Source organism: Nycticebus coucang, chromosome 5 (assembly GCF_027406575.1).
Source record: "Nycticebus coucang isolate mNycCou1 chromosome 5, mNycCou1.pri, whole genome shotgun sequence".
Lineage (NCBI taxonomy): Eukaryota > Metazoa > Chordata > Mammalia > Primates > Lorisidae > Nycticebus > Nycticebus coucang.
The window spans coordinates 86,257,346-86,281,751 of NC_069784.1; the positions used below are offsets into that span (position 1 = coordinate 86,257,346).

At 45.0% G+C, this 24,406-nt stretch overlaps 1 pseudogene; it reads left to right on the top strand.

Moving 5' to 3' along the window:
* The first annotated feature begins 415 nt into the window (after positions 1 to 415).
* LOC128586825 (coiled-coil domain-containing protein 162-like) lies at positions 416 to 19,791 on the top strand (annotated as a pseudogene).
* The last annotated feature ends 4,615 nt before the right edge of the window (positions 19,792 to 24,406 follow it).

Here is a 24,406-nt window from a genome sequence, read left to right on the forward strand (position 1 = left end):
TAAGTGATATAAAATATGTACCATGCAGGGCGATGCTGGCCGTCTAATTCACAGCCTTCCTTTCCTTTCTTACCACGCTGTTCCCCGCCTCCTTCCTTCCTCCAGCAGTTTAGGCTACTGTCAGCCCATCAGCACGACTGCTCTTCTCCCTGGTGAGTGATTTATAAGTAACTCTGGCCCCCTGGGAGTGGCCTGAAAAAGGGGGCTGCGGCCCTGGCGGGGGTGACGGAGCGCAGTGGTCTAAAAGGAGCAGGTCATGCTCAGAGCCTCCTTGTGGGGAGGGAATTGCTGCACTACGGCTACTTTCTTCTCCTGCTGCAGGAGTTTTCAGCCCCGGCCAGGATGTTTGCTGTTGGCTGACGGAAAAGTCTTCCTCAATTTATGGTTCATACCCCATCCTTCTGAAGTGCTGGTTATGTTCAAAACTCTGCCAGAAGTGGTTGGTAATTTTTTTAAATGTGTACCAGAATGCAAACTGGCTTTTTTCTTTTTTGTTTCATAGTTAAACCTATCAGTTCCAGAGAACATCTTTGTTTTTTGCAGAGACATCTGATAACTGAAATCTTTTCATAGCTCCTAACACATTTGCTTGCTTTATTATAAGCCCTCTTCATTATTCTGTGATTTCTAATCCTCCCTGGTCACTAATGAACATTAATTCAGGCTTCAGACATTCCTTATTCATCCTCAATTTCCTCCCAAACTCTTCAAAAAATTCTATCCTGATGGACTGAAGCTAATGAGAGTTTGAGGTCACACCTGCAACTCAGCAGGTTACTGGTTTTTGAGGGGTTGTTCTCCCTAGCTAGCTTACTGATAGAGGGTAAGACCAGGAATCATTTTTTAAAAAGTGGATATAGAAATGCACAAAATACATAAGTGTTTGCTAAACAAATCAAATGTGAAGTTGAAAATGGCATTTGGGGGCATTTCTGATTTTCCTTCCTTAGTGAAAACGGGTTTAGCAACCTAGGTTTCTCCCTGTCTTTCATTGAAGACTTCAGATTTTGAAAAAGCAAACCTAAAAATAGTGCCTTCTGCAGGCAGATCTTACTTTTTCATGAAAAAGCAAACCTAAAAATAGTGCCTTCTGCAGGCAGATCTTAATTTTTCACTTTTCCTTCTCTTGAACATGGTTATTTAAGATCCAGAGTTTGGCTTTAGTTATGTGTTGGTTTAAACTATGTTGATGAATATGTACACTTTGCTTACAGGTATATATGCTCAGGAGGTGTTGTCTAACTACCTGCTACGAATGTGTTTGTGACTCTGGTAATTCATTGACAGTCATTATGTCAATTCATTGACAGCAAAGATTATGATGTGTGCATGGCCATGAATGACTTTAAACAAAGAAACACATTGCTTTAAACCCCCCCCCAACATGAGTCACCTTGTCCAAGGTATATAACTCGTTTGTAAATAGGTTTGCTGTTCTCTTTTTAAGATATTATCCTGTACATGCTATGAAAATGTTTACCAAAATATCCTTATTTAAAGATATTGTCCCTGACCTAAAGAGTATTCATATATTTTTAAATGCCTCTTCAAAACTTCCTAAAACGTTATTTTCTTATACCTATTTTACTCACAGGCAGCTTTTAGAGCCTTAAAGCTAACTCTACAGCTGGTAGCTCCTCTCCACGACATCATGGCCTATCTTCTCAGTTTTGCTAACTTGGCAATTTTCCAGCATGTTTCGAATTTTCTCTAAGACCCACTCTTTGAGAAGTGACTGGGGCAGAACTGAGGGCATTGGTAAGTGATTAAAATCACCTTCAATATTTAGCTGAAATTCTATGAAGCTCTTAATACTTGGAAAGATGGAAGTACAATATTTTCTCATAAATGACAGTGATAAGAAGGGCAAAGGAAAAGTCTCATTATGTGCTGTCTCCAAACTGCACGTTGATCTGATTGAGTCCACATTTATAGGCCGCACCACAGAGTGCACCAAGGCAGGAGGTGAGAGGCCCTGCCTCTGCCATGTGATTACTGGCAGCTGGGCACTCTACTCTCTGGGTCTCTATTTGTCCACCTGTAAAATGGGGTGATAATACCTGTCTTGTAGAGATGTTCTGTGGATCGAAATATACATGTTTATAAAACTTCTAGAAGGATAGATAAGCCCCCATTAAATATTACATTTTTCCTCATTCCCCTTCCCTTCCTGGCCTTTATGAACCCAAGTGACACGCTTAGAGCCAAGCACTTGGTGTTAAGAAGTTTGCAGACAGCTCTCGCGAGCTACCAATGACCTAATAGTTCTGTTGTAAGAATGATGGAGCTACAGTGACCATAGCTGTATACCCCTGGTGCTAATCCATGAACTCTAACTCAGCACCAAGTTCTAAGGTAAACACATGAGATAAATTAAAGACACTGAAATGTTTAGTAAGCAGCATTTATCAGAAGCAGGGACATTGATCTTATTTTAATAATGTGACTCCCATCCCAATAATGTCACTATCCTTATAAATATTAACCAATGAACAGCAAAATCTCATAGCATAGTAGCCAGGGATTTCAAAGATTGAGAAGAACCTAAGAAATTAGTTCACACACTTGTTGAAACCCAGTGGTTTTCAAACAAATGTGATTCAATCTGAATCTATTCCCCTCAGGCTGATGGGTGCTTAAAGGAAATACATTTGGAGGGGACCCTGATGTCACTGGCAGGTAGATTTCTGTTGTGCTAAGAAACGCGGAAGGGGTGGATGAACGTTCAGGTGGCAGACATAGGGAGGATAGGTATTGATCTGGGAGAAAGGTAGGTGCCTGTGTCTGAGCAGCCGTGTCATGGAAAGGGGGAGGCCAGAGTGCTCCCCCAGCAGAAGGCACAGAACTGTTGCAGGCTAATGAGCTCTCAGCACGACTAGCAAGTCTTCAAGACAAGCACCTAAAGATTGGTGCCACTCCAAAGCACTCTTAGATCCTTTTCTTTAACTGATTTGGGGAGTGTTATAAATGGGGTGTACTCAGAAAACAAAGTAAGACACTCTTATGGGAGCTGCTAGGTATTGGAAGGTGTGGGGACTAGGCTGTAAATGAGGCACAGGAAAAAGGAAAGAGGCCAAGATAAGGGCCCTCCTGCCCTTGCGACGGGAGGCAGGTGTTATATGGAGTTGAAAAGGAAGTAGAGAGAGCCAGAACTATGGAGTTTTTTGTTTGTTTGTTTGATTTTTGTTTTGAGACAGAGTCTCACTGTGTAGGCTTGGGTGGAGTGCCGTGGCTTCACAGCTCACAGCAACCTCAAACTCCTGGGCTCCAGTGATTCTCTTGCCTCGGCCTCCTGAGTAGCTGGGACTACAGGCACCCATGACAACATCTAGCTAATTTTTCTATTTTTAGTAGAGATGGGGGTCATGCTCTTGCTCAGGCTGGTCATGAACTCCTGAGCTCAAGTGATCCACTTTGCCTCAGCTTCCCAAAGTGCTTGGATTACAGGCGCGAACCACTATGTCTGGCCCAGAGCCCTGTTTCTAAGCAAGGTCACCCCAAAGGAAGTCCTACAGCAGCTGAGAGTAAAGAGTGCTCCGGGCAGAGCCTTCAGGGAGGCGATGTGAAGACAGTTGCACAGATGGGGGGAGGAGTGGACTTGGATTAGTGGAGAAATCGGAAGGACAATCCTGGGAAGACAAGGAAAGAACGCTGGTGAAGGCAGCAGGCAGGCTGTGCAGTGCCAGTCCAGAGAAGTGGACCCATCCATCCGCCAGTGGGAAATGAGGCCCAAGCGTTGAGGAGGTTGTTTTCTTGTTATTTATACGTGTAAAACCTGGAAACCATTGAGGTATGTGAGGCTCAGGCTTTCCAAAGTGTACATGTAGAGATGCACTCCTTGTCACGGTGTCTGCCAGGGAGAAGGCGCAAAGTTTTGCACGCTCTGTTTTGCTGAAAAGAAAGGGCAAACTGAAAGAAAAAAATAACAAAACCTCACTCTAACATAATCATCTTTTTAAAAAAGACTAGGCCACATATTTCCTCGGGTAATTCTCAGGGGAGGCAAAGAGAACAAAGGTGAAAGATGAAATCCAAGTCTGTACCTTTAAGCCATCTCAGAACTATTTAGAGTTAGATAAAATTACTTTTGTGGACGTATATGCTTTAAAACATTTTTTAAAAGGGAAACACAGAGTTTCAGTTTCTGGTCCTCCCACTTGATTGAAGAAAATAGCTCTTAGATACCGCAGACCAGCTCTAAGGACACAGTGAAAGTCTCACCTTTCCAGAAGCTGGTGACTTCCTTTGGAGTCAGTGGGAAGCAGAGGATGTGATCGGAATGTGGGAGTTGACACTGTGATTTCCTCTGTAAAGGATTAGGAGGCCAATTAAAGCCCAAATTCTAGACACTCAACTTAAGGCGTGAGGAACGTTCAAGACAAACTAGGAACACAATGTGCTGGCTCTGAGTCTTCACGTGGAGATGGGGCCACTGTGATCTCTTTCCGCCTCTCTCTGTCCTTGTCCCTTTCTCTCTATCTCTCTCCCCGAACGGAATCGTCCTTGGGAAAGACATGAGAAAAGTCTCCTTTCCTGAGGTTTCCCAGCACAGGGTCCCCTCCCAACCCCACTCCATCACTGCCGCATCCTCCCTGCCCGTCCTCCCAGCCAGGCTGCTGGTCTTGCTCATTGGGCACCAGGCACTGTGACCTCACAAAGAAAGGAAAGCCGGAACGAGGATTTAAAGGTCAGTAAAATATTAAAGGAAGGGTAGCTCCCCTCCGCGTCTGCATCTCAGGGATAATGCTGCGTAGGAACTGTTTTCCTAACTATTTTGCTGGGAAGTGATCACATGCCAGAGTATATAAATAAAACTATATAAACAAAGGAAATGTTGAAAAGAGAAAAAATTACCTGTGATCTAACCACTCCAGTAAGTGAAATATTTTTATTTATCTTTACTCTCTTCTAGCCCTTGTCCAAATATATCTTACATTTGACAGAACTTTCATCACAGGGTATATGAAATTCTATAATCTCCTTTTTTCTTTCTTTCTTTTTTTTTTGTAGAGACAGAGTCTCACTTTACTGCCCTTGGCCGTGGCGTCACACAACTTCCAGCTCTTGGGCTTATGTGATTCTCTTGCCTCAGCCTCCCGAGCAGCTGGGACTACAGGCACCCGCCACAACGCCCGGCTATTTTTTTGTTGCAGTTTAATCTCCTTTTTTTCATTGTCTTTGAAAGGATTGTGAACATTTCCCCCGGTTGCTGCTTAGCCTGACAGCGTGTATTCCTTGCAGCCCAGATGCACCTGGCCTGCACAGATAAGACTTACTGACCGCCCTGCCTCCCTTCTAGCACCACAAAAGTGCTTGTGTCATCCGCAAGGGGAATCTGATTCCTCTTCTGGTGACTCTTCTTGTCAGCCCGTGGGGACCATTAGATGCAGAGGAGTCATAAAAAGTTTGATGATTAAACTTAATCATCTGGGGCTGGAAAAAATAATAAAAAACATTTTCCTATTGCATGTAAAATCTCAGTGGTTGTGAAATCTGGACTGCTCATCCCTTCCTGAGCCAGGAGAATACGTTACAAGTCTGAGCTGCTGTTCTCAGCCCTGGGCCTGCCCTCCCAGTCTCCTGGGACAGCTTCCCCCACTCCCACAATCCTCTGCTCCCCTAGCTGGCAGGTGCTGGAGGAGGCCCAGTACTGGGCTACGGAGGGTTAGGGGGCTGCTTGCAGCCAGAGCAGTTGTCAAAAGAGCATCTCCAGAAATGCTGTCCCATCTCACTCCTGCCTTAAGCTATGTATCAAGACATAATAACCAACTTCCACAGTCCTCTTCCCATAACAGGGATGTCCTCTAAGGGTAGAAAACTCACTGTCCTCACAGGGAGTGATGAGCATTTCAGACTAGCTGACGTCCTGGTAGCCCTGTGAGTGAGGCCCAAGCGTGCTCCCTAAGGGCTCATCATTTTCTCCTGTGCTGAATTCCTCCTCCTCTGTGCCAGCAGCAAGCTAGGACAGCCATCTGACACAGGCCACGCTCCACGACCCAGCACTGAGTACCCCAAAAGGCCCCTAAGATAAATTTTCAACTAAAATGAACATAAACTTTGTAATACACAGGCCAATTCTTGAGATAAGGGTCTAAGAAATAAGCCCAATAGGGATTCCCCACACCTCCTCTCAAATTGACTAGAATCTCCGAGGATATATACGCATATTTATACACATATGTGTGCGCCTGCATGTTTTACTTGCTTTGGATGGTCTTGAGTCTTCTTTAATTCATGAGGCAGGGACAGGGAGGGCTAATTTGAAAAGCATGGCAACAAGAAATGAGTCCTAATTTATAATCAACACTAATTTCAAGTCCCTAATGGAGATACCGAGGACTATGTGATTTCTCTTTTTAGGTCTATTCTGAGATCATAGCCTTATAAATTTTAAAACTTTTCTTTCAACAGCATGATCTTATTGTGCTGAAAAGCAAAAGGAAATTTTTATCTTCCTGAGGGAGGAAGGAAGGAGAGATAAATTAGACCTTGGGTTCTAGTGCCTAAGGCTTTGCTGCTGGCCTTGCAAAATGTATAATTAGTACACCCACAAAGAAAAGGAAGACTGTTTAGGTGACAGGTTGGCTCTGGAGGTGAATTGATGATTTACTGGGTTAGCTATAATAACCTGTGTTCCACACTGTCTTACTAAAATGTTGTCTGTCTTCTAGCATGTGAACTTCAAGAACTGCAGAAAATGATTGACAGCCTCGAGAACTCCCAGGACCCCACCCAGGTGGCCCAGACACTCCTTGTCCGGAGGGAGGTGATGTTTCTGCAGTTCGATGCTGCGGTGAGGCATCTCATCCGGTAAGGCTGGACAGTAATCCTGTCTGTTAATTCTGCTGGGCAGTATTTGCTGAGTGACCATCCGGGGAGGCCACTCTTGGCAAGATTAGATAATGAGCTTAAAATAGTCAGGGGCAGAGCCAGATCCAGAACACTGTGGCTGCCAAACATGTGCTGCTGCCAAGGCTATCTGTGTAGAATATGTTCTTGTTGGACCATAACATTCTTGCTTTTATTAAATGTAATTTCAAAACAGTGTACATAATAATTGATGCTTTCAATGTTCAGCTTTTATTGGGAGTAATATTTTTACACTACTGAAGATTATTATTTCTAAGGGTTTTGTTTATTTTTTTCAACCTTTATTTACTTTTCAGAAAGACAAATTTTTTTTTTTTTTTGAGACAGAGTCTCACTATGTCACCCTGGGTACAGTGCTGTGGCTTCAGTTCTCAGCAACCTCAAACTCTTGGGCTTAAGCGATTCTCTTGCCTTGGCCTCCCAAGTAGTTGGGACTACAGGTGCCTGCCACAATGCCCGGCTATTTTTTGGTTGTAGTTTTCATTGTTGTTTGGCAGGCCCAGGCTGGATTCGAACCTGCCAGCTCTGGTGTACGTGGCTGGCACCCTAGCTGCTGAGCTACCAGGCACTGAGCAGAAAGACAGAATTTTCATTGCACTTCTAAAGCTTATAGAATTGGCTTCCAATTTATTTATTTATAAATAAATCTATCTACCTCTGGCCTTGAAGAGACTATTATATTTTGTACTCCACACCTAAAAAGAGTGTTTTACGGGCGGCACCTATGGCTCAGTCGGTAAGGCGCCGGCCCCATATACCGAGGGTGGCAAGTTCAAACCCGGCCCCGGCCAAACTGCAACCAAAAAATAGCCGGGCATTGTGGCGGGCGCCTGTAGTCCCAGCTACTCCGGAGGCTGAGGCAAGAGAATCGCTTAAGCCCAGGAGTTGGAGGTTGCTGTGAGCTGTGTGAGGCCACGGCACTCTACCGAGGGCCATAAAGTGAGACTCTGTCTCTACAAAAAAAAAAAGAGTGTTTTACAGGTATTTAAGTAATTAATCATGACTCTGATAGAAAAATTAGCCTGTATTAAAATTCATAATGTTTCCAGTATAAGTAAGTTTTATCTGGGGATGGGGTGGGAGGGTGTCTCTGCTTATTCTTTGTCAAAATTAGTTTTTTGGGTTTTTTTTTTTTGTTTGTATGTTTGTTGGTTGGTTGGTTTGGGGTTTTTTGGTTAATTCCCAGTGTGCCAGTGTGTGTATTCATACGATGGGAGGCCCCAGGAGGCTGCCCTCTTACCTTTGGGTTACCATGGCTTCCCCATTAACATGCGCATCCTTAGAGAATGGAAATGTGGGAATTGTACCAAACTGTGTTTTTCTCTTTCTTCACTGCTTTATTCCGATCTTCAAAGACTCTTGGATTTAGGATGTCAATGCAGCAGAACAAAAAAATCCAGCTAATTGATTTTCTTTTTATTGACAAATAGCTTCCTGAGCCTGTAGCTTAATCAAGCAGGTCAGAGTAAAGCCTCTGACTAATTGTCAGGATGGTCAGTTGTTAGCCCTCTGGGCTCTGGAAGCCCCAGGGTCAGAATTTGTAAGGAACTGAACATACAGGTGAAGAAGCGGGGAGTATCTTTCTGGACGTCCTTTCTGGATTCCTACTCAGGGCCCAGTTTGCTTTCCCCTGGAGCTGCTTTGCTGGGTTCTCTTTGTCCTCACACCCTCCGTCTGCAGGAACGGAGGGCACTTGACTCCGGAGCCTGAGAAGTAGGATGGAGACCTGGGGACCCTGGAGAGAGGGCTTGTGTGTGTTCTCACTGCCCACGGACTAGCTGGGAAGAGCCTGAGAGGGGCTGGGGAGTGGGGGGAGGGGGTGGGGTCTGTTTTCCCCTGCAGGTGCTGAGGGTTTAATTGCTGAGGAAGAAAGAGGGCTAGTTCTGGTGTTGGTAAAGGTCTCAGTTCTCTGTGGGGCTAGAGGACCTGGCTTCCCTTGTCAGAGGGGCACAGAGGGACGCACTCACCCCCTTTCCTGTGAGTCCCCGCATGACTGATTCTTCTTTTCCACAGGCTTCAAAAAGTGACAGAAAAATGTCTGGCCCTCTGGCCAGTTTATATACACTGCAGTTTTTTTTTAAGGATGGGATTTGATAAAGGACCTCCATAATCAACATCATAAAATGTTGTATACAGGGCATTTTATCCCATTGTCTTGTTCCTGGAGAAATAGGTCCAATTAGTGAATTATATTATAATTGGTCTCTACTTCAGTCTTTTCTTTTCTTTTTTTTTTCTTTGACATTTCAGGAAATACTGGGGTACTTCCAAAGGTAATAGAATTAACTGGGACAGGCTGTATTGCAATAAAATATCATTTGCTGTCTGGTAACAAGTGGTGCTTAAAGAGTTTTTCACGCGGGCTCTCTAAGGGGCCCTCTGCTGGTATTGAAACCCGGCTCCCCATAATCTAGGGTCTTTGTGTAGAATTTGATTCCACCTTTCAAGAGGCTTCCGCTGGGGGTTATAGTGACAGAGATTCCCCCAGTTTTAACCCACCGAATGTTCTTAGTTCTTTCTGCTTGCAACCACACCTCAGCCGCCCCAGCGTGCAGGTCCTGGGGGCTGGGGAGAAGATCATATGGGTTACCCTTTTCTGGTCAGTGCTCCATCTGGGTGGCCGCCCAGGACATCATGTTGAGGAGGCTGCGGAGTAGCAAAGGATCAGCTGAGGCAGTGGGAAGGCCGGTGGATTAACTGATGGGAGGTGTTCCCTGTGAGGGGTGCACACTCACTCTCTGTTCTCTCCTGCCCCTTACACTGCCCTTCCTCATCAACCCCTTGGTGGCCTGACAGTGATTTCTGTAGTATTGAAGCCCAGTATCTCAGGGTCCACCACAGAACAGAGGGAGAGGAGTCCAGACTTCACACGCACTTGGGCCACAAAAACACTTAGTCCTACAGCTATACCCAACAGACGATTGTCCTCGTCTTTATGTTGGAGGCTCCCCTTATTAAGATGAGCTGAAGGGGAGTCCTTCTGTCTCCCGACAACCCTGGATCCCTTAACCTAGATTCCACCCCAGACAACCCAGAGTCTGAACCATCAGACCCAAGCTACTCATTTACTCAGTCCCCGGAACCCACTACCACTTATCGCCTCGACAGAGCCACTTCCGCTCCTTTGGGGAGGTCCTGTGGCCCAGTGGACTGGACGCCAGTGGAGGAGTCCCAGCTCCCTCTCCAACCCCCGCCAACAACTTAGACAGCTAGCTTAGGTCAGGCTTCCACAGCCCATTGCTGACTGACCTTTTAGACAGGGGAGTCAGATCAGGGCCCAGTCAAGGTCTCACCTGGGGATCAGATGTGTTACCCAAAAGATCAGGGATTGTTTGCCTGGCGAGTAACAACTCTCAATGAGAATGTCTTGATCAGTAGGAGTTTTTATTACTTGTAGCAAGTTAAGGAGAGCACCTTGAATATTTTCTAAAGCTGTGTCTCCCACAGGGAAAGTGGTGTGGGGTTATTATGGGGCAGTAGAGAAAGAAAAAGGTGCATCCCATCCCTTGCAGGGGAGAGGTTCCCGTTGTGCGTGTGTGGTTGGTTTGTCATGTTAGCAAATAGGTCTCATGCTATAGTCATGAAGCTAGAGTTTTTCCCGGGGTGGAGACTTTAGCTTGGCAATGAGGAAGTTGGACTTGAGTTGACCTGTAAGCTGCCAGGGTCTGCCAGGTGCTAGTTGTAGCCAGCTGGGTAGCTGCAGACTTCACAGACAAAAAGGCTGTAAAACAGGTTGACTGGTCAACTTGGTTAAATGTTTATAGTCCCTGAAGACCCTCTCTTTTTACTTACAGTAGGAGAAAAGGAGAAACTGAAAGATAAATGTCATCTCTTTGAATCATTTTACTTAGTACTGAACCTACAAACGGGAGAAAGTCCTTAATAATCAGAAGAGACAGGAAGTTTGGGACAATTCCCGCCCTGCCCAGAGCTCACAAAGACTGAGCAAATATGACTTTTTACCCCAAGAACTTTTCACCTATATAAGCTGAAGGCTTCTCCGGAGTTTGAAAAGAAGGAACTGAACTCTTACCTGGAATGCCAGCAGCATGGGTGTGCGGGTAGGACATAGTTCAAGGGCAACAGGGAGTCATAGCCCTGTGGAGTCACCTAAAATCTGGCTCCTGCCTCTCTGTAGTCTAGGTTAGCTGAGATTGCTGGTTAGGCATGTTTCTAGGCACAAAACATTTTTACTCTGCACCTGTGGACCTCTTCTGCCATCTTAGGTAAAGGCCTTATGGAGCCCAGTAGCCGTCCTCCGAGGGGTTGGAGTCACACTGCCTAGGGCCCATCATTCATCTCTGGGCATGCACATCAACCTGCAGGAGTTATTTATTAGCCAATTCAAGAAATGCCTAAGGATCAAATTTATCTGTAATACTAGCTGAATCATTTGCACTGAAGGAGGATACTTGGCTGGTACACTGCTTCTGGCCGATCTCATCTACTTAAGTCAGGAGTTGGCAAACTCTTGCCAGAGATCCCTGCCTGCTTTTGCATGGCCTTTGGGTGAAGGATGGCCTTTACATTGTGGTTGGAAAACCATCAATAAAATAATAGCATTTTGTGACACATGAACATTATATGGAGTTCATATTTCAGTGTTGACAAATGAAGATTTTTTTTTTTATTGTTGGGGATTCATTGAGGGTACAATAAGCCAGGTTACACTGATTGCATTTGTTAGGTAAGTCCCTCTTGCAATCATGTCTGACAAATGAAGTTTTATTGGAATACAGTCACACCTGTGCATTTACGGATTGTCTCTACCCCTGCACTAACAACTGCAAAGCTGAACAGTTGCAAGACAAGCTGTAGGGTTGGCTCGGCACCTGTAGCATAGTGTATACAGTGCCAGCCATATACACCGAGGGTGGCGGGTTTGAAGCTGACCTGGGCCAGATGAATAACAATGACAACTGCAACAAAAAAAAGAGCCGGGTGTTGTGGCAGGTGCCTGTAGACCCAAGTCCCAGCTATTCGGGAGGCTGAGGCAAGAGAATTGCTTAAGCCCAAGAGTATGAGGTTGCTGTGAGCTGTGATGCCATGACACTCTACCAAGGGTAACACAGTGAGACTCTGTCTCAAAAAGAAGAAGAAGCTATAGGGTCAAAGCCAGAAACACTGCTATCTGGCCCTTCAAGAAAAAGTTCTTCAGCTTGGCGCCCTTAACTCAGTGCTTTTCTGAGCACTGAGTACTAGTGGCAGGTTATGGTACCAGCCACATACACCAGGGCTGGCAGGTTCAAACCTGGCCAGGGCCTGCTAAACAACAACAACAACAACAAATAGTGGGGCATTGTGACAGGCACCTGTAGTCGCAGCTACTTGGAGAGGTTGAGGCAAAAGGATCACTTAAGCCCAAGAGTTTGAGGTTGCTGTGAGCTGTGATGCCACAGCACTCTACCGAGGGTGACATACTGAGACTCTGTCTCAAAAAAACAAAAAGAAAGAAAGAAAAAGAAAAAGTTTTCCATCTTTAATTTAAAAAATAGACTTTTTTTGCAATTGAGGAATAGAAGAAAGGGGTGGAAGAAAGAGAGAAAGAAAGAGAAATGGAGAAGAAAAGAAAAGAAAAAATCCCTCAGTAGCATAGAATAAAATACATGACATGGAAGGTGCCTCTAATGTGACTTTAGTATTTCTAAAGTTGATGTTGATTCTGACATCAGGGTGGGTAGGGTGAAAAGGAAAATCTGAAGAAATATCCTGCAGAGACAAAGATACAGTAACTTCCTGCAGCGAACCTGATTTAGGAGAGCATCAAGGAGTCTCTAAGGACAGAAACACCAGCCTCTCAGTCTGTGAATTCTTGTTGGTTACTCCTCCTTTCTGAATTTACTTTTATTGTAGTGCTCACCTACTCAGAGTTTCTAAACATGCAGATACTAAAACACACTGCGGGGTTGTCTGGGGCTTTCTGAAAGACACACAGAAGGCTGTCCGACTGGGCCTGGCTTATCGCTATGGTCTCCAGTATCTGAGAAGCAAAGAACCATAACTGTCACCTCCTAGAGCCCCTTTGCAGACTGTGTGCCAGCCTTACCTCCAGGAAAAACTCTAGCATGTGGCCTGTGAGTTCCCTGCTCCCCGTGTCTTGAACCAGCTTGCCTGGTATCATGCTGGGGGCAGCATCTCACACACAAGATGACGGGTCTCCAGGAAGCTCCCCTACTTATGGACAGCAAGGCAGTGGGAGTGTGGCAGAACAGCTTGGAGAATAAAGTTACTGTAGTGGGTGGCCGAGGAGACCTGACTTTATGAGGGAGTGGCAGGTTCAACAATGGGCCTTTTATTCTATGCCTTTCCCTGAATCCTGAGTGCTGCTGGCAAACTGCATTGCTTAGACCCACTCTAAAAGAAGGCTCAGGCCAGGGTTTGCTGACTGAGGGTCTGAGTGGGTTTCAGCTATTTTTAGGATTTCCAAAGGCAAGATGAAAAAGACACATTTGCTCAAAAGCTTTTCAGGTACAGAAAATGCCATGTTCTTTTTTTTTTTTTTCTCCAAACTGGAATCATGAGAACTATGTGATATAAGGGGGAGAGGGAACTTGCTTTGGTTAAATTCCCACCATGTGCCAACCCTGTTGGGTATTTATTATTACACCACTTTTTAAAATGAGGAAATAGGCTCAGCACCTGTGGCTCATGCGGCTAAGGTGCCGGCCACATACAACTAAGCTGGCAGGTTCAAATCCAGCCCAGACCCGCCAAACAACAATGATGGCTACAACCAAAAAAAAAAAAAAATAGCCGGGCGTTGTGGCGGGTGCCTGTAGTCCCAGCTACTTGGGAGGTGGAGGCAGGAGAATCACTTGAGCCTAGGAGTTGGAGGTTGCTGTGAGCTGTGATGCCACAGCACTCCACCCAGAGCGACAGCTTGAGGCTCTGTCTCAAATAAAATAAAATAAAATAAATAAATAAAAATAAAACGAGGAAATAGAGATTCATAGAAGTTGAATGACTTACCCCAGGTCACATGGCTTATTATAGTAGAACTTCATTCATACGATCTGTCTGACTCCAGAGCCCTGCTCCTAATTTATACCCTGTTTCCTCCTGCAGCTTGCACTAGAGGTTGATATGGATTTGATTTTAAAACAGGAAAATACTTAATAGATGTTTGGCAGAAAAATCCTTCCAAATACAGAATCCATGGAGAGGGAAGAAATCAAAGAGGATGTAGTGTTTAAAATGTTGGGTGTTGCCATGAGGCGCCTTTACGTAGCATCATAGGGCAGGGTTCCCTGAGGTGCAGTTCCACTGGGAGGGGTGGGCAGGGTCCTAGGAAGGACCGAGGAACTGGGGGAGCGAGAAAAGGAGTAACCCATGTGATCAGTGGTGGTGCCTGTAATCTGACTCTGGCCTCTCCAGAGAGGGCCTCATACCCTGTGATTCTGGAGCAGCAACATGTACATCTGAACTGCATTGATAATTCTGGAAGAGTCTCCAAGCAACCACAAGTTAATAGACCTCGTATGTGCACAAGGCTGTGTTTGAGGCTCTAACCTCTGCCAAGAACTGTGGTCATTTGTAGCATTTGGTTGTTCCAAAGTTCAACACGTACTTGCTGGGGGCAAGAGAGTGCATCAAGGGCTTAGCAAATAAGATGTGAACAAGCTAGGCACCAAGGCTGAGAGAGAGAGAGAGAATTCTATGGGTGGTGGCAAAGATGAGCAGGAAGGATGTGAAAGGAGCCAGCCAGGGACAGGTGCAGGACACTCTGCTTCTGTGCTGAGGCCCAGAGTCGCCATTTCTGTCTGAATGTTCTGCTTTTGGGTACCATCATTTTTAGAAGACATGTATGCCCATAGGCTCTGAGAGAGGTGTGGACGCAGGAAGTGCCCCAGAAGTCTATAGGAAGGGGTGAGCAGCTGGGCCTCCCCCGACCCCACCAGGCTGCAAGGTCAAAAGCCCCTGTGAGACTTTGCATCTCAGACAGTTCCCTGGCAGGGCCCACTGATTATCCTCAGAAAACACATGAAAGACAGAGAAACAGGAGAAAACACTTAGATACCCTTTGGGCAACTTCAAATGATGGAAGGCTCCATCCTCCATGAGCTATCACGATAAATCAGGAAAACGATTTATCAATTATTTTATCCATTGTCTTATTATCTCACAGTACTCAACTATCCTTTATTATTAATACTCATTAAAATGTAAAAAGGGTGTTATGATTTTTACCCTCCAAAGGTGTCCCACAAGTCACCTCTAAAGTCATCATACACAAGGAAAATGGGAAATTGTGGCTAAATGTACCTTTACACTGCAGGGGCGTCAGACCTTTTTTTTTTTCTGATGCACATTAGAAGAATAAAAGATGTTTTTGGCCACACAGTAAATACACAAACACTAATGAAAGAGGATGACCAAAAAAAAAGAAAGTCCATGGCTTGGGGCCCGTATCTCAGTGAGTAAGGCCCCGACCACATACACCAAGGCTGGCGGGTTAAAGCCCAGCCCAGGCCAGCCAAACAACGACAACTATAACCAAAAAATAGCCAGGCATTATGGCGGGTGCCTATAATAGTCCTATATAGTCCCAGCTACTCAGGAGGCTGAGGCAAGAAAATCACTTAAGTCCCAGAGTTTGAGGTTGCTGTGAGCTGTGAGAGCCATAGCACTCTACCGAGGGCAACATAATGAGACTGTCTCAAAAAAAAAAAAAAGTCCATATATATTTTTTGTGATGTTTGACACTACAGATAAGCAAAAAAATTCCTCACAAAATCAACATGTGGCCTACAGCTGCAGGTTGGATGCCCCTGCTTTACAATATTTATAAAATATTCATTACGGCATTTTACAAAGTATTTATAAAATATTCTCTACATATTAGCCACCTCTTTGTAACATTCTTTAATGAATGTTTTGTAAAGAAAGGTACATTTAGCTATAATTTTTCATTTTTCCTCTGTACGGTAACTTTACATAGGGTGACTTTTGGGATATCCTGTAGTATAATATGCAATATAGTGCTTTATCTGTCTTTGAACTTAAGTTCATAAGTCTTTAACTTCCGCCTGCTGGCAAAAGACTGAACTTTCCAATGCCATGTCATACTTGGAGTTTAAAAGCGATCAGTTTGAGATTAAAATCAGGGACTTTGAGCTTCTTCCCCTTTCCCTTTGTTTTAACTGCCTCCTTTTTGTCTTGCTTGCTCCCAGGGGGATGGGGATGGCTGTACACACAACACCCCACAATGGACAGATGGCATCAGCTGCAGTTTATTTGCAGGGGGAAGAGAACATTGTAGGTCACACAGGCAGGGCCACTTAGAGCGAACAGGCAGGGACTAGGGGAGGCAGGCTTTGTGATACCTGCAGCATGAAGCTCCCCAGGCCCCACAGGAGGATGTGACTGATATATTTGAACCATTCCGTGCTCTGGCAGGAGCTGTACCTGCTCCCTGTCAGGAGGAGGGTTATTAGACCAGGAGACCTTATCCGTGGGAGCGAAGTTGGTGGGGGGCTTGTGGCTAGGCCGTTCCTGGCTCTCCCAATTTTTCCAGCTATCAAGGCAGCATGTAAGACTGACCCTTAAGTTTGGGCATTGACCCTTCTTCTCCATTCCTCTCAGAGGTGACGTAAGTTCCTGGGGGTGCTTGTAAATCATCCTGGCAGTCGGGGAGCCTTTTCACCCTTCTCTGTTGTGGGTTAGTGGGTCCACCCTCGAGCCACTTCTGGTTGGCCTGCTGGTCAGAACCCTCTTGAACCTGCCACCTCCGGCATATGGGGCTGGCACCCTACCCCTTTGAGCCACAGGCGCTGCCCTCAGCACCCTCTTGGATACCCACTGTGGGGGCTCAGGAACTGCCAGGGCTCTCTCCCCTCTTTGAGAGTCTGCTAGTCTCTGGGACATCGCCCTCAGCCATGCTTGTCGCCTTCCCTTTGTTGTGTGCCATCTGTGGACTTGGGCCAGTTCTAGAGGATCTGGGCAAAAGGTGATTCTGCTCTTGAATACCCTCTCCACAACTTACCCTGCATCTGCGTCTTTCCTGAGGCCTCCATTACAACCAAGCTCTAGAAATAGACTTCCCTTGCGTGTTAAACTCTGATTTCCTTTGGGCAAGAAAATCATTCTAATTTATCCTGCATACTTCCTTCTCTCTGACTTAATGGTATAAATTCCATGCTCTAGTCTTTGGGGTTTGTGGTTCTTGATATACAGGGCCAGGTTTTGTTCAAAAAAAAACAAAAATTCTTCTCTCCCAAACATCAAGGCGGTTTAAGACTTAAAATCTGGTTTGCATATCAAGGACTGTCATTTCAGTTATTGGTCTTCAAATAATCAATTCAACAAACAGCTGATATCTTTTCATCTAGAGCTACAACTGTGCTGGGCAATTCAGTAGCCCAGAGGGCTGTTGGAGTTGAATAATATTGATTTAAATGAAATAAAATTTAAAATTCAATCCCTCAGTTACAGTAGTCATATCTCAAGTGCTCAACAGCAACATGTGACCAGTGGCCACCATCTAGGACAGTGCAAATATGGGACATTTCCACCATCGCAGAAAGGTCTGTAGGATGAGGCTAATCTAGAGTACATCAACCTTCCCCTGGAGGCTGTGTGTAAAGAGGGAGTTGAGATGATGTGGCCGAGGAGGAAACCTCTTAGCATCTCGAAATGGTATCTTGCTTCAGGAACTTTGAAGAAAGTTTTAAGCTTTAGAAGCCTAAGTGACTGCTTTAATGTCATGTCCTCCCATATTTTGGAAGGAGAACATTTCTGGCAGCTGGAAACATTCCTGCCTACCAGTCAGTCACAGATGGCATGTACCACGGGCTGCCTGCACTGAGCAATGCCCTCCAGAAAAGCATTTTTGCTTCGCAGCTCAGCCTTCCCCAGCCACTGGATCCACGGAGGCTCCAGGTGTGTTTGGGAGGTATTTTTTGTATTTTATACACTTCTAAACAGTGTGTTGTGAGTAGGGGATGTTGGTGTGTTGTGAGTAGGAGATGTTGTCACTTTGTTTCCATTTGGTTTAAATTTTGCAGGAGTTCTCAGTGCTTTAAGGCCCTCAGGGTGGGCCCCAGGGTCAGCTGTTTGCCAGAGTCTTTGCCTCCAAATGCTCAACAGGCTAATCTGGGCAACAGCTCATCTGCTCACAGCTGGTAGCAAAAGAAACACTTAATCTTTTCCATTTAATAAATAATCATGATGGCAATTATAATCCATAAATTACATCAGCAGCTGAGTTTTAAATAGCCCTGTTTATGGCACGTTATTGAATGTAGTCCTGGCAAGCATGATTGCTCCTAGGCAGAAATAACATCACCCACCTTCTATAGCTAAAGAGTTGAAGGGTCAGGAAAGCAGACATCAGACGACTGGAGAGTCACGGTGGCATCAGGCTACAAATGATATTAGTCATCTATTGTAACATAACAAATTACCCTCAAATTTAGCAGACTAGAACAATGACATCCGTCATCTCACATAGTTTCTGAGGATCAGGGATCTGGGAGGAGCTCAGGTGGGTAGTTCAAGGCTGCAACTGTAAGCATCTCAGGGCTCAACTGGAGGGCAATCTGCTTCCAAGCTTGCTAGTGTGGCTGTGGGCAGGCATGAGAAGATCCACTTCCCAGCCTATTCACTTGGGCTTCTCCACAGAGCTTCCCTACAACCTGGCAATGGCTTTCCTGGGACAAATAATCCAAGAGAGAGAACCCATGATGAAAGTCAGTCTTCTTACCAAATTTCAGAATGACATCTCAACACTTCTGACATAGTCTGTTTATTAGAAGTGAGTCCCTAAGTCCAGCCCATTAAGAATTGAGCTCTAGAAAGTATCAATTATACATATCTACAAAATCAACTGACAATCCCAGGTCTTTTGCCTCTGAAATCTGCAACTTAATGTTCTTAGTCATAAAATTAAGCCAAGTAACACCAGGACCGACCCCAAGAAAGTCCACATTTCTGCTTTCATTGGCCTAAGGCTGACCATCATTTAGACCCAGGAGGCAGGGTTGGATGGTGACTTTTGCTCCTCCAGCTACCTGTGGGTATTGCCTGGGATCAGGTGGATGCAGAATCCTGGCTCCCAGCTATCAGATTAACTCCAACTCCAGAAACTGACAAAAGCCAGAACAGGTTGGAAAGTGTGGAATGGGGTGAGTTAGGCAGGCCCTGTAGTCCTAAGGCTGCCTCAGCTGTTGTGGTCAGTAGACAGTGACGTGGACAAGGCAGAGACCCATGTGTGCCTAGAATTGGAGCACAGTGGTGATGAAAGGTCCTTAGAGAGCATTTGAGTAAGTTTATTTTACTGATTACAAATATATCCTATTGGTGTTACACTATTCTGGAACTTCTGAACATTAGTGCTGATTAATTACCTTGAAACCTTAAGTACTCTTGTCTTTAACTATCTGCAGGAATAAAAAACAATGTAAAAAATAGATTATTACTCTCTCCTCTACCTCACTAGGGATTATCTATCAAGAAATATTTCCAGGCTGGGCATGGGGGCTCATGTCTGTAATCCCAAGACTCTGGGAGGCTGAAGTGGGTGGGTTGCTTGAGTTCAGGAGTTGAGACTCCATCTCTTAAAAATAGCTGGGTGCTGTAGTAAACACCTGTAGTCCCAGCTACTCAGGAGGCTGAGGCAAAAGCAACTCTTGAGCCCAAGAGTTTGAGGTTGCTGTGAGCTAAGACACTTGGGGCAACAGAGTGAAGAAAAAAAAAAAAAAGAAATATTTCCAAATAAATAAGTCATCCAAAGGTGTTTTGGGATGCAGACACAAATATCCTATTTACATACAGATGTCTATTCCTTATGAATACAGTACAGCATTACCACTTTATCATTGGGTTCTTTTAGGCATTTGTGCTGTTCCCTTGGAAGACGGAGGACCATTCTCAGTTACGCGTAGCAGCCCGGATACCCTGGAATATAACATGCAGTTAGGATAGAGCTTCCTCTTATTTCAGGGAGAACTGAAAGCAGACTGCACAGCAGGTTGTCACTGAGTCCTCAGGTCAGATCCTCCATACTCTCACCGGTGATGACCAATTTGTGAGGTAAGCAGGGTGTTTGGTGATGAAGCTATAAACCTGGTGCCACAGGTAAGTCCTGTTGTCTTAAGACAAAGAGAATCACAGCCCAGCTGGTATCAGCCTTGGCTATAGCGTAGACACAGCTGAAGCTCAGCAGTAGTGGTCTGGGAGGGCGGCTGTCCATCTCCGGTCATCCTCTTGGCCTTCTAGGGATATGCCCAGGCTGGCAGCTCAGAGGCAGGTGACTCCTGATCTAGCTGCAGGCAGTGGTGGGAAGGGAACTTTTTAAACTGAATTCGGGAGGATTATTTTTTATGTTTTGTCTTCCAATTTTAACATCTTTGAATTCTTTTAAATTATTAGTTTTTATTATATGTTTTCCCCTGATTGTGTAAGTAAATATTGTTGTATTTTATTTTAAAAAATAGAAAATATAGAAGAGTGTTAAGAGCAATTAAAAACTTAACCATAAATTTGCTTCAAAATAGTATGGAGGTGGGGAATAAATGAGATGGCCATAGGAGGATGGTTTTGGGGGTGGTGGTGCTGAGTGATGGGAACTTTTGTTTGTTGTTCTATTTGTTCAAAAGTCACTATAAGTCACAGGTTTTTTTTTTTTTTAAGTGAAATAGGAAAGACAGACTTTTAAAAAAAAAAGTTTAAAAAGTTTTTTAAAAAAATCAATCATAGTCCCACCACTAAGAGACAATTATAGGTCCCATTTTAGTTTTTTCCCCCAGTGGTTTCCCTATGAATGTGTGTGTGTGTGTGTGTGTGTGCATGTGTGTATGTGTATCTGAACTCTTAAAGGAAAATTGATATCACACTATTCATTCACCGTGTACAGATCTTTTGTGAGGGCTGGGAAGCTTGGTTCTGCCATATAAAGCCTAAAACCTGATATGCTCAAGCTAGAAATGTTACTCGGGCTTTTATAGATTTCCTAGTAGTTGAGAGGGTGAGGCTTGCAAATCCAGTTTCTCCTACTTTTCTTTTCCAAAACCATATGTAAAGGATACACAGAAGTCTCAGCACAGAGATGGGTTTGTTTGTTTTTAGCTGTGCCTCTGTGGGCTGAGTGATGGTGACCACAAGGTGGCCCCCGGAGAGCTGGTGGGCATGCAGCTGCTGCTGGAAGGTGTTCCGAGCAGCTATCACACAACCAGAGAGGGGGCCCTGGGACAGCAGGCACCGGACAGAAACACACAGATATTCTTGGAGAGCAGTCTCTGCTGCTGACCAGTGCTGTAGATGGGTTAGAGAGCCACGGCTTTCCCGCAGCCCCTCGGGTGGGGGGTGGGGGTGTCCCAGGAATGTGCTCACGCCACTTGAGAGCAACAATGAAGCAGGGGTCGTCTGTGAAAGCCATGCCAAAGAACTTTCTTTCACAGTAAGTTCCATTTCTTTTAATTTTGAGAATCAACAAATGCTTTAAGAGGTCTATGAAGACCAAATGAAACATACTCCAGCGGATGCTTTCTCATGAGTTCCCCCTGTAGGGCTGAGTTGGAAGGGCCAAAGGCGTATGTCAGAAGGCCCAGGTGAACATCTCAGGCTTGGGCTCTTGCCCTCATTGTTCAGCGAGCCCCTGAACTCCAAGGCGAGCACCGCCTCCTCTGGACTCTTCCCTGTGCCTGGATCACTATTAACATTACTACTACTCTTGCCTGAGAGTTGAGGTTTGTTCAGAGTGCTTTTTTATGCATTAATTTATTTAATACACATAATGATTCCATGAGGTAGGTACTTTCATTACCCCATTTTACAAATAAGAATATCAGGACTCAGAAAGGTTCAGTCCCATAGCCAAAGTCACACAATTAGTGAGGAAACTCAGATTCCAACAGTCTGGCCCCGGAGCTCGCTCATACTTTGAACCTCTATGTTGCCCAGTTCCCTGTCCTCTGCCAAGGCAAACCCATACAACTTTATACCTTTGATGGTGTTTATATGTGATGACTCCAAAATCTATCTGTTTAGCCTAAATATCAATCCTAGCAGATTCATATGTCCAGGAACCTGCTGGATATCTCCACTGGACATCTCCAGTGTCCTGAGCTGGGCTCATTTTACTCTTCTAAAACTTGCTCCTCTTCCTTTGTTGCCTGTCAGTTCACCACCACCTGCCCAGTTGCTCAAGCCAAACTTCTGGGTTTTTTTTTTTTTGAGATAGGGTCTCACTTTGTCACCAAGGCTAGTGTGCCGTGCAGCCTCGAACTCCTGGGCTCAAGCGATCCTCCTGCTTTAGCCTCCTGAGTAGCCAGGACTGTGGGCTCATGCCACCATGCCCAGTTCTTTTCTTTTCTTTTATTTTTTGGAGATGGGGTCTTGCTATGTTGCTTGGGCTGGTCTTGAACTCCTGGTCTCAGGATCCTCCCACCTTGGCCTTCCAAAGTGCTGGTAACACAGGTGTGAACCTCTGCACCGGGCCCATTTTTGACTTGTCTCTATCACATCCTATGACTAGACACCAAGTTTTACTATACTATTAGTGTAATATCTCTCAAGTTTGTCTATTTCCTGTCTCCTCCCTCACTAGTCCAACCACCATCTTCTCCTATTGCTGGGCTATGATCATAACCTCCACTTGGATTCCATACACTTACTCTTGCCTCTTTCCAATCCATTCAATAGGGTAATATTTTTAAATATAAACTTGATTGTGTCACTTCCCTCCTTATAACCTTCCGTGGCTTCCAAATGTCCTGAGAAGTCCAAAGGCCTTAACCAGACCTTCATGACTTGGCTGTTGCCAATATTTCTACCCTCAGCTTCTTCCAGTTTGTCAAATGCTTCACGGCCTCTTCTGTCCCTTCTTGCAGATAAGTCCTTCTAGTAGAAAACCTTCCTCTCCTCCCTCTTTCTAACTCATCACTGAGGGTGGAAATATGGGCACTTAAGGGAAGAATCATATCTTAATGTGCTTGCATTGCTAGAAATAGTGATTTAATAAGCTTAAAACCAATACCCAATTGTTTGTTATTAAGTAGGTTGGAAATCGAATTAAGAAAATGATTGCAGATGATGGGCAAAGGGAACAGAGACAGGAGGGAAGTCAGAGAAAAGCAGGTACACATTCAGCCTACAAGACCTATGCTGAGAAATTCAAAGTCTGTTGCAAGAGGACAGCTTGAAGTCTGGCCCTTGAAGACAAGCAGGTTTTCTTGCTGAAACTTCAAGACTTGGCCTCAAGGTCTTAGGGCACCCAGAGGCCAGGCTCCTGCAGGTGGGACTGTTCTCGGAGGGAGTACAGGGGTTGGTGGTAGGAGAGAAGGCTTAAGGGGCTGAAATCAGCAAACACTTGATCTCATAGGAAAGAAAAGTCTCTCAGGAAGGTGAAGGGAAAGGGCCCCTCTTCTCCCATTTCTCAGTATGCAACAGCACCTGACTGCCCACAGGCTTCCCAGGGGTTTAATTGCTCATCTTGGGGTTTATGTGCACTAATTAGGGTTGGCTTTGACATCCTGCACCTGGACTGTGTTCCCATCCCAGATTTTGTGTTAGGATCAAAAGTAATACAGAGTGATAAAAGCAAGAAGTAAATCAATGCAATTAAAGTACTTAGTTAAAGAAATAGTTTGGTTAGAAATGCAAGCTCAATAAGAATCATGACATAAGGGTTAAGCCTCCCCCAACCCACACCAATCCCCGTAAATAAAAAGTGAAGCTAGCTCAGAGTGGTGCCTGTGGCTCAAAGGAGTAGGGCGCCGGCCCCATATGCTGGAAGTGGCGGGTTCAAACCCAGCCCTGGCCAGAAACTGCATAAAAAAAAAAAAAAAAAATGGAGCTAGCTCAGAGCTAGCGATTGCCAGGGGTCCTCCCGCACACCTTGAAGGCAGTCAGTTCCCTGACCCAACTCTTTAAAAAATTTCTCTTTGTGTCTTTTTTTTTTTTTGAGACAGTCTCTACGTTGCCCTTGGTAAAGTACCATGTTGTCACAGCTCACAGCATCCTCTAACTCTTGGGCTTAAGAGATTCTCTTGCCTCAGCCTCCCGAGTAGCTGGGACTACAGGCGTCTCTTCGTGTCTTGATCATTCATTTTTTCCTCATCCTCTTGTCTCCTCCAGCCACTGGGAGGGGACTCACCCTATAGTTTGGGGCTGATCCCCAATACATCATCTGCTTGACTCCTACTTATTCTTTAGATTTCAACTTCCAAAGCACTTTCTTTAGGAAGCTTTTCCTTATCTTCCACCTTTGAGCTAACATTCCTCTGTGCCAATTAAAATGCTGCAGCTGCAAGTAACAGGCTGTCCCGCTGGCCGTACTTAAATTAGAGAAGAGCATTAAACTTGCATAACAGGAAGTTGAGGAGGAGGCAGTTCAGGCGGGGCAGCCACTGGACATTACCTGGAGGACTCAAGCTCTGCCCTCTGGGTATGTCAGCAAAATGTCTCCCTCATCCTTACGAGATAAAAACAAAGAGTGAAAAGCTTTCTCCTTGAGGAAATCTATCTTTTTATCAAGGAGGGAAATACTTTCTAGAAACCTCCAATAGATTTTCCTTGTGTCTTTTAAACTAACAGAGTC